Genomic DNA, 11656 nt, shown 5'->3' on the forward strand with positions numbered 1-11656 from the left:
AGTTTTTTCCCACTGATAATTAAAAATAATTATTTTAATGACATAGAACAATAATTAGGAAAAGTTGTAGGACTAAGGAACGTGACAGAACTGAATAAACACCCATACATCTTTATGATATAATCTAAACTTCGTATGAATGTTTTAGAAAGCATTTAGTGGGCAAAACTCTAAATTGCCCTTATCTGTACTTAAATATGCAATAAAATCATAATGAAGTAGAAATTTCAGAGTGTAGGTTGGTCTTATTATTGAATATTTTGGTAAACAGAATTCCTTCTTATTTCTTGTATTTTATTTCTTTGTATCTTCTTAATTCTTGGAAAGAACATTAGTGTGCTTAGAGTAGGTGTGATACAGTGACCGTGAATTGATTCCGTGATGGTTCAGGATCTTGTAATGCCCTAGGGTTACCGCTGCTACGATTTTCTGTGCAGTAATTATGCAAGATGACAAGACTGAGGAAGGTGTAGCCCATAAAACCAAATGGTTATTAAACTCAGGACAAATCATGGATGTCCGCTCCTCCTATGAACTGATTTTCTTGTCATTTATCTGTCTCTTCACTTGAGCAAGATAATTAAATCACTTTTGCTGAAACGTCACTTTCTGGTGTTTACTCACTAATCCTGCTCATCCTGCCCTGTCCTCAGGGTCTGTAATATCTGCTTGCCACGGACATTGAGAAGGACTCAAGCCCAACGTATAGCACATCCACCTTGCTTGCAGAGATTCAGAAATCTCTGATTTCAAAAAAAATTTTGCACCACTTTGAAATCGATTCAATTTGATTACAAGAAAAAAATGCCTATTTAAGTCCATTTATTATATGATGATATCTCAAATATTAATGGAAAACTAATAAATTGTTAAGCACCCATTAGCTACAGGTTATTAATAGAGAGTCATTATTATTTCTCAGCAGTGGTATGGATTTATGAATGCAGCCATAATTCTATTGTGTGTTCTAGGTCTAAAATCCCTTCTTCCAGAATTTCTAAGGTTGGTGACCATTTGGCAAGCAGAGCCTACGATGAGTGCTGTCATTTGAGGTCAGTGATTTGGCGATGAGAAACTTGGGGTTTACTGTTAGGTTTTACACACCCGGTGAGATGATAGCTGTGATATGTTAACATTATAATGTACATTGCTACCACTGCTGGGTCTAAATCCAGAGGCAAACCTCCTTCTCTGGCTCTCTGCTAATCTCCCTGAAGCCATGGTTATAGCATCACTTAGATTGCCCATCCACACTCACAATCAGTTTACCTCTGTGCTCCCCGTTTGCCTCAGTCCAGGGCCAAGCCCTTTTCCTACCTTTGGGTATTCAGAATTTTCTACTCTACCTCTATATGTAGCCTCCCTGATTGACTCTTTCCGCTCATGTCTTTCTTATTGTTACTCATGAAAAAGTTGTTTCCATGCATAGCTCTAGAAACTCGCTAGGTATCTGGCTTAATGTTTTCTAACAAAGATGGCTAATTTGAATTCAGTTTCCCATAATATTTATTAAGTACCTATTCTGCCAAATAACAAGGCATAGAAGAAAGGCGTGGACTTGGGAGTTGGGCAGATCTGCTTTTACGCTTCTGCTGGGACACCTCCCGGAGGAGCAAGCTGACGCTGGGGATGACGACGGCAAGTGGGATAATTAATAAACACTGTCTTATTGGAATAGGAGCAAGAGGAGGGCAAAAATTTTGAGTTACCTTTGTACCTTGACATCTAGAACAATGGTTGGCACAGACTAGGTGCTCAATAAATATTCTCTCTGCCCTTATGTTCCACGACACCCACTGCACTAACCCAGAGGGTTCAATGACGCGTCAGAAATGCGCAGTCAGCAAAGGATGTGCTGTGCTGGCCCAGCAATGGTCCTGCCCGTCACTCTTCAAGGGCCTTTGGGAGGCCATAACCACTGTCCCCTCTCCTGGGAGCTGCTTATTCCTAGGGTGCCATGCCCTGTGGAATGACTCATTACTGGGGCGACGGCCTATCGATTAAGGAGTGGGTGTCTGACCCACCTAGAAGATGCCTAAGAATTGTTGCAGATCATTAGCTCTTCCAGACAGCAGGGGCCAGCAAACTTTGCTGTAAAAGGCCAGAGAGTAAATGCTGGGGGTTTCGTTGTTGAGATAAAGAAAAAATCGAGAATATTATGTAGGCACTTAGATAACAGGAGAGAAAAAATGCTACCTTGCCCTGACCTGTCTGCCTGGGGCAGGCCGTCCCAGGTGGTGAGCCTGCTTTGTGACCGGGGGCATCTTTTGGAGGAAGAGTGACCGCTGAGGGGATATGGCTTGGCAGGCTGGGAAGGAGGCTGTTTGGAGGAGGTGAGGTGGTGGCAGTGGTCAATTGCACTATCTACCCCATGACACCCAGATCTGGAGGGACTCCCTGGAGACTCCAGCCATTTCACCGTGGGTAGCTTGGCTGGAGCAAGGTGGCTCTGTGTGTCATCAACTCTGGACTGAAAAGCCACTCCTTGTTGCTGGGCAGGTGCGAACAGAAGAGTCGCCAATGTGTAGGTGGAAACCAGTACAGGCCACAGGCAGTGGGGCAGGGGGAGCAGCCATCAGGCTGGGGCTCTGCGTCCTCCACTTTCCGTGCTAGCTGGGGCACATGGGTGGTACCAAGAGGGAGGTAGCCAGATTTGGCCGTCATTTGTCACTCCCTAGATGGGACTGTTTCTTGGGGGAAATTTGAGTTTAAGGCACAGGGAGAGGGAGTCCATTATTCGGTCTCCCTACATAAGCAGAGGCACTGTGATGGACAAACACTGGGTTAGGGACAAGCACTCCTGCTGCGGAATGTGCTCAGGCTCCCTCGCCCTCCCAAGGCCCAGCCCTTCCTGCATGGTGTTCCTCTGCAGTATGGGCTATGGTGAGGGCAGCTGGCAGAGAGGTGGCTAAGATCACTTTCCTGAATTACATGATGCTTTTGGTATCCTTGCAAGAACTCACATCACCTCTCTCTTCCTCGCAGCCTGAACGCGTTTGCCCCTCCGTGGGGCAGTGGATGCCTGCTCCCTTCCCTCCAGACACAGGTGAAAGATCTATGGAAGATTAGCTGTGGCTGGATGCCTCTGTCAGAACTCCTGACACAGGCGTCCCCTCAGAACACTGTACTTCTTCCCCTGCCTTGTGGTGAGAAGCGTTTGCCTTTCCTGACCTGAAAGATTCACATCTGTTTTCTCCCATAAAGTTTGATGGGTGAATAATTTGTAAACCAAAAGGATGAAGCTAAGCCATGGGCTCTGTATTATAATGACCCCTGGCTCGGGGCTTTTGTATGTAATAACCCTGCCAAAGAACTACATTTATTGTTTTGCTTATTGTTATTTTTCTCATATATCTTTTATCTATTAATTAGAAGTTTCCAAAGAGTGTTGGAAAGTTTCTTTATCACTGGCCATTAGAAAGAACATTTAGTGTGGCAAATGCTGCCCACCACAGAACACAAATGTCCTCAAACTTCCCTCAGGCTGCATCCAGCTTCAGTCATTTAACAAGTCATAACAAGATTCGGCACCATTATCTGTTTCCACTCTTTTGGGAACACCAGGGCTCGGGGTGTGGTGTCATCATTGCATATGTCCGCATCTATGGTGACAATTTAACTGTGAGTGATCAGGCCTGGGAGAAATGAAGCACCTAACCAGATGCCTAGGAAACTGGTGAATAAAATACGATGTTAAATTTAAATTTGATGATGAGCAAAGTAACTGTCAGGCAGTAAAAAACACTCTTGCTTGCATGTTGCCTCAGTCCCAACCGAGGGGCACAGCAGGAGTGCTGGAATACCTGGGTGCCAGCTCAGGGGCCCTGGGCGATGCAGACACCCCACTGAGAAGTCCCCATGATCCACCTTCCCATTTCTAGGCCTCTGACCCATCACTCCCTGCAGATTTATAAAAATCTTCTAAGATCAGTTTAATTAACTGTGCCACATCTCATCTTGTATTTGTCACATTCATTCCCTCCTGTGGAAGTTGGGAAGATACTTTAGTTTGGATGTTCTTAAAATTGTCGTGTCAGGGCCTCTTGGACTCTCTGATGAAAGCTGTCACCCCAGCCCAGCACATTAGCTCATGTGCCCCCAGCATTGACACCTGCCCAGACACTCATCTGCAGACACCTTCTGCCCCCCCAGCCAGTCCCAGCTCTCTCCATGCACTGTGGAAAGATGTCATTTGTCGTTGGTAAATACTCCATAAGATAAATCCCTTGTATATTGACACTGTAACCATTTGCTTTATCAGTTTAAGCTCAGATTCATTCTCTTTTCTCAAGACGAGTAAAGCTAATGAGAAATATTTGATTGGTAATACTTCATTTTTAATATTGGCAATTTATAATTGCATGGTTGGGGATGTGGTGAGTTCGTGAGTGAAAACAATGTGGCTGGTTATAATATTTCTATTTTTTGTAATGCATTTCTCCAGTTTTCTTGCTCTAACACTAGAAGCACCCTTAGGGAGAAAAGAGTCACAATTTGGCCGTGGCTGGTGCCTTACACAGAATATCATTAGCTAATGTTTCATGAGAGTTTACACTGTCCCAGGCACTGTGCTTAACAGTTTCCATGTCTTATTTCATTTTATCCTTACAACGGCCCATGACCTGGGTATCATTAATAAAAGCTCCACTGAGCAAGGATTTGTTTGCAGGTGTAATGGACCCCACCTCTTACTTCTGTGGTGCTTTAATTCCCCATGACCTGTCATGCATTCTGTGTCTTTTGATGATCATGAGTATTAGATCAGGTGTCAGCACCTGAGGTGAGGAAGCTGAGAGTGGAGAAGTTACACAATGAGTGACAGCCTGATAGTGCGTATGGTTGGAACTAAGTGAATCATGAAGCTTCATAAGAAGGTAAATTTCAAATAGTGAAGTTCAATCTGCTCATAGTTTTTATTTTATTTTATTTATTTTTTGGGGGAGACAGAATCTTGCTCTGACAACCTGGGTAGAGTGCAGTGGCGTCACTGTAGCTCACAGCAACCTCAAACTGCTGGGCTCAAGTGATCCTCCTGCCTCAGCCTCCTAAGTAGCTGGGAATATAGACATGTACCATGACACCCGGCTAAACTTTTCTGTTTTTAGTAGAAATGGGGTCCTGCTTTTGCCCAGGCTGGTCTGGAACTCCTGGCCTCAAATGATCCTCCTGCCTAAGCCTCCCAGTGTGCTAGAATTACAGGCATGAGCCACCATGCCCTCCCCATAGCTTTGACATAATAATTCAGATAATCACAATGGCCAGAAAACATTTGTTTGATTTCTCTGGCCCATAAATCTTGGTGCTCCTCAGTCTCTTAGTTTTCACACTATTAAAGTTCTCCCTGAGTGAGAACCACACTGGCTGTCCTGCCTTCAAATCCCTCCTGCATGCTAATAACTCCCCATCCGTGTTCCCAGCTTGCTCCCTGGAGGCGAGGGTTTCCATTTCTAAGTGAAGTGCTCCCGGGAGGCGCCTGTGGATGTCTTTCATCTGAGTGGCCTGGAGTCATTGCAGCGCTTCCTGCCCCTGTGGAACTTACTATATCCTGCCTCTCTATGCCCTGTCCCCACGTTCATACCCATCCTGCATATGTTAATTTGACTAACGCCAACCACATCCAGCCAGGCTTCCAAGATAACACCTCACAGTCATCTTCACCAGTTTTCCACCCATCCAAATAGTGGCCAAGTCCTGCTAAGGCCATTCCCTAATATTGCCCCCACCTCTGTACCTCCAGGGCCACTGACTGCCTGCATCTTCTGAGGATCCACCAGAAGTCTCCTAACCAGTGCATCTGTCACCGAAACACTCCCTTCTTGCCCAACCTCCACCTACCATCTTCTTAAAACAATCTGACCAAGCTACACACTGAATGACCTCTGCTTGGCTCCTGGTTTTATGGGAGACAGAATAACAGGCCCTACAATACCTTGCCACCTTTAAATCCTACCCCCGAGATCATGGGCTCTAACATGGGGTTGTTGTGTCGCGTTTCCTATTTCTGTGTTTTATTTAGCCTTTGCTATTCCTCCTTCCTTCTTCAAGATTCAACCCCTAGTGTGTGCGTACCCTCCCCAGGGGGAGTGCCAACCACAACCTGCGCTGTCTGCCGGGGCCTCTTCCTTTTGTTGGGGGGCGTCCCCCCAGTGCACTAAAGCTGCAGAAACCTTCATTCTGCTTGGCAGCAGCTTCTGCCTGGTTTTAAATCCTCTTGCCCTCTCAAATTCTAGATGTCACAAATGCCTCAAGGGAATGAATCTTAGTTCAGGGTTGCTTGCCTGTACCTCCTTTATCACCTGATTGGGCTCCCCAAGTCTTGCTGACTTGGCAATGTCAAGTTCCAATTTCTAGCACCATGAGATTGCCGGAAGTTCTCCCTGCTTTCTTCTCTCCCTGCAGTGGCCATGTGCCCAGGCCTTCTTCCTGCATGTACACCGTGCCCCTCTCCAGAGTGGGCAATGCCCCCCAAGGAAAGAGCAGCTGTGGACTCAGGCTCACTTCTCTGAAGGCCCTTCTCAGAGGGATCTTGGCCACCTCACCTCTGGTTTTACTTCATCAAATCATCAACACCTTCAAACGGATTTTGTGTGTGTGTGTGTGTGTGTTTAATCCAGTTTTTCTAGTTGTTCTTGGTGGGAGTGTTGGTCTGCTGCAGCTACTCCATCAGAGCCAGAAACAGAATATGAAATCAATTCTTTTAAGCTATGATATTTCCAATCAGAATGTGCTACATTTTCTGTTACTTTTGAAAGAGTCTAGTTCTTGGTTTTATAGACTGATGTTCTCTCTTCATAATCTATAATGATAACTGCTAAGAAATTAAGCAAATGGTCAAAACTACATATTTCTTTATGCTGTATTTTATTTTATATTAATCTGGAAATCTTTTGTGTTTACACACGGTACTAAATTTCCCAGAAGTCACAGAGACAAGCCAGGAAAATAAGCTTATTGAAATTTTGTTTGTATGTTCAAATCTATTATAGCACACAGCCATAACATAGTCAAGCCTAGCAAAAGTTTATAGCAAACCTACATACACTCATATCAGCTATTTATATAGCATTGGAAATATACTTCAACTAGTAAAAAATTATGTTATGAATATAATTATTGTGAATTCAAGTTTAAAATTCATCAATCAAATGAGACAAATGTCTAATTATTCAGTTTTAATGCTCTGGTCATTACCCTAGCTTAAATAAGAAATATATGGTTTCCTGGGCTAAAATTCAGAAGACCTGAATTTATGTCCTTGTTACTTGGCCCTCAGCAAGTAGCATTTTCCCTAGGTTTATTCTGTCCTTTGTAAAATGGGCCAGGATTATTTATATTACTCTCGTCATATGGCTGTTTAGAGAAAATTAGGTCATATATATAAAAGTACTATGAAAAGTTAAATGCCTCTATAAATATGTGCTATTATTAGCTTGTAAAAGTTTTGAGGGATTAGCAATACATGAATAGAGAAATTCAGACAAACTCACACCTGGGCATCAGACTCAGAAAATGACTTTTTAGAAAAAGCAAGCTGGGTACAAAGCAAAATGAGGTTCCTAGAGCTGTGTCTTAGTGTAGGTGGTTCTGGTTTTATACCTGTTCTGATTTTGGAGGAGCTGAAAGCAGGAACTTTCCTGCTTCTCTACCCATGGTCCCCTTCTCTGTTCTCTATCCCAACCTCCCCCAAACTCACGCACGTGCACATGCACACTCCCCACTTGCCCGGCTCTAGGACTTAACTCTGAAATTGTACCCTTATGTCACTAATTCCGTGGCGACAAGCACATGTGGGAAGAACAGCATTTCGCGTTGTTGCAGTCATTTAGTCCCTTCAGTTTTCCTTCTTTCCTGAGAACACCATTAGTGGCACCAGAAGATCCAAGGGCCTGAGAGCTCTGGGTCCCTTGGAGGGATAGCCTGAAGCACTGAATATGAGGAGCGAGAAGAAACAGGGGCTGGACAGAAGAACATGGGAATAGCATCTGCTCAGCTTGACATTTGGCCTGGGCCAGCCTCAGGTATGTGGGGATGAGAAAGAGGCACAATAACCTAGAAAGGATGACCTTAGCCCGTCCCGTTCTCCAGCTTCTGGAGAAATAACTATGGACCACTCTTTATCGACACTTACTCTGTGTCAGGCTCTCCGTCAGGTGCTTTACATACATCCCTTCATTTGATATTCATAATAACCTATGATCTAGAGCGCATGTACTGGGTAAATTGCGAACCCTCCAAAGTGTAGGTGTTGAAGTCCTAAACCCATACCTCAGAATGTGAGTGTATTTGAAGATAGGACCTTTAACAGGGTAATTAACTTAAAGAGAAGCCATCAGGGCTGGGCGTGGTGGCTCACGCCTGTAATCCTAGCACTCTGGGAGGCTGAGGCGGGCGGATTGTTTGAGCTCAGGAGTTCGAGACCAGCCTGAGCAAGAGCGAGACCCCGTCTCTACTAAAAATAGAAAGAAATTAATTGGACAACTAAAAATATATAGAAAAAATTAGCTGGGCATGGTGGCACATGCCTGTAGTCCCAGCTACTCGGGAGGCTGAGGCAGAAGGATTGCTTGAGCCCAGGAGGTTGAGGTTGCTGTGAGCTAGGCTGACGCCACGGCACTCACTCTAGCCCAGGCAAAAGAGTGAGACTCTGCCTCAAAAAAAAAAAAAAAAGAGAAGTCATCAAATGGTAGGTCCACTTTTGGTTCTTTGAGGAATCTCCATACTGTTTTCCACAAGAGTTATACTAATTTGCAGTCCCACCAACAATGTAGAAATGTTCCTTTCTCTCTGCATCCACACCAGCATCTATTATTTTTGGACTTTTTAATAAAAGCCATTCTAACAGGGGTAAAGTGATATCTCATTGTGGTTTTCATTTGCATTTACCTGATGATTAGTGATGTACCTACCTAGTGGGTACGATGAACACTATTTGTGTGACGGGCACACCTGTAGCTGGGACTCAAACATCACAAAAGTGATCCATGTAACCTGAGACATTTGTACCCTCTTAATTTTTTGAAATAATAATAAAAAAGAGGCCATTAGGGTTGACCCTAATCCAATCTAACTGGTGTCCTTATAAGAAAAGGAGATTAGGACACAGACGCACATACAAGGAAGACCATGTGAGGACACAGGGAGAAGACGGCTGTCTACAAGCAAGGGGAGAGGCCTCAGAAGGAGCCAGCCCTGCTAAGGACACGTTGATCTCAGACTTGCAGCCTCTAGAACTGTGGGAGAATGAATGTCTGTGGTTTGAGCACCCCAGTCCGTGGTACTTTGCTGCAGCAGCCCTGGAAAGGAGTGCTCCACAGTATGTGGCAGGAAATGGAGCTACGTCCTGGAGAGAGAGAAAGAGGCGCTCGCCATTGTCTTCTGAGCTCTTTTCTGGCACTACATATAAATACCAGAAAAAATACTTCTTTGTTTTATCGTCAGTTTTGCATAGACACTTCTATTTAAGCTTCATAACTAAAAGAAACTAGATTTTCTCATATCATTATTTTATTCATGCTTTGTAAACTAGCTTGGGTTTTATTGGCAATTCTTTTTTTCTTTTAATTTAATCCTCTAACTTTGAAATCAATAGAGAAGGTTCATGGAGGAATTGTCTTAATCCTCCTTTAATCATTACTGTAAAAAATGGGCTTGTGTTTAAGACTTATTTTATTATGATCTACCTAGTATTCTCTTAATTTTCCTCTAATAAAAATTCTACTGCAGTGATAAATAATGAAGGCGATAGAAACCAATATTATTGAGTAGCCATTTACTGTGTAAAGAACTTAAACTGTATGACTTCATTTTAATAAAATGTATATTTTTAGAACAGGTTTAGATTTATAGAAAAATTTATAAATCTAAAGATATTACAGACAGTTTCCACATACCCTCTGCCCAGTTTCCTCTATTATTAAATTCTACATTGTGTTGGACATTTGTTACAACCAATAAATCAACACTGATGTATTATTATTAGCTAAAGTCCATGCTTGATTCCAATAGCCTTACTGTTTACCTAATGTCCTTTCTCTGTCCCAGGATGCCATCCAGGTTCCCACGTTCCATTGAGTTGTGACGTCCACAGAGGCTACTCTTGGCTGCGGTGGTTTCTCAGACTTTCCCTGTTTCTGATGACCTTGATGGTTTTGAGGAGCACTGGTCATGGATTTTGTAGAATGTATCTCAATTGAGATTTTTCTGGTTTTTCTGGTATGTCTTTGGGAGGAAGATCACAGAGGTAAAGTGCCATCGTCACCACATCAGCTCAGGGGTGGGCCATCAGCAAGATTCACCACTGCTGGAGTTGGCCTTGAGCGCTTGGCTCAGGTTGCATTTATTGGCTACTGTGAAGTTGCTCCCCCTCTGTACCATATTCCACAGAGGAGGGTCACTACACACAGCTCACACTTAAGAGGTGAGGAATTATTCTCTGCATAAATTATTTGCAATTTTTCAGAATTGGAAATTTGCCCCTTTGCCTCCACTTACTAATTCAATTAATCTGTTATTTATGTCACTATGAGCCCATGCATATTGTATACATACATATATTTAAAACTTATTTTATTTATATATTTACTTCAAACTTGGAGTTACGATCTAATACCACATTTATGGCTCAAATACCACATTTGTGGCTCAAATACCACACTTGTGGCTCTGACCTTGGGAGCTCTTTCAGTTGGCTCTTGTTTCCCTTTGTCATACTCCCTTCATTGTGAGTTTTTTTGTTTTGTTTTGTTTTGGTTTTTTGAACATGTTCTTAATTTCTGGTACTACAAGATGCTCCAGATCCATCTGTGAATACTGCTTTAGTTTTAGAACCTACCATTTTTGAAGGACCCCTGATTCGTTTTATTGGAGAATGGTACTAGACACCGAGCTTTAGGTGCTGATGTACTGCTGCTCCTGGGGACGCTTGGCTGCTCTGCCCTTTCCACTGATGGCGCGAAGCAGTAGCTGTCTGCACACTGACCCCTGTATGTACACATGTCTGTAACTGTTCCTGCAGGTAACCATGTGTGTCTATGGTAATCTAAACATGAGTTCGTGCTGTTCTCTCCAACTCCATTTTATCACCACATGGGTTATTCTAACCTCCTCCCCTTGCTCGTCTGTAAATCGCTACCACCTGCCATTTATTTACTTAATTGTTCAATTCCAGTATACGTGTATGGCAGTATGAAAATTGTGAACCCATGCTCTGCGGGGGATAACTTCACCATCCATAGTGCAGTGCTCGATGAAGTTTCCTGTGCTGTATAGTCTGGTAGATTCCAGGGCTCTTTAGGTCAGAACCTTTTCTCCACCCCAGTCACGTACCAGTGAGGATGGATGTTAACAATACAGTTAGATTGCTTGGTGACATTCTGCACTCCATCCTCATTTTAATCCTCACAATAAACCTCTTACACAGGAATTTTAAGTATGTTTGTTTTGTGGATGAGGAAACCAAGGCACAGAGAGTTTAACGTGCCCGAAGATTTCACAGCCAGTAATTAGCAGAAGTTACATTTGAGGTCAAATTTATATTTCCTAATTTGAAGGTTAAAATTTTCCTTAAAAAGTTAAACACATATTACTTAAATAATAAAAAAAAAAAAAAACAAATACGTGCTTGTCAACAAAGGGGAAGCTGAGATGAAGACATGCC

This window comes from Propithecus coquereli, unplaced genomic scaffold (assembly GCF_000956105.1).
Source record: "Propithecus coquereli isolate 6110/MARCELLA unplaced genomic scaffold, Pcoq_1.0 Scaffold88, whole genome shotgun sequence".
NCBI classification, from domain to species: Eukaryota; Metazoa; Chordata; class Mammalia; order Primates; family Indriidae; genus Propithecus; species Propithecus coquereli.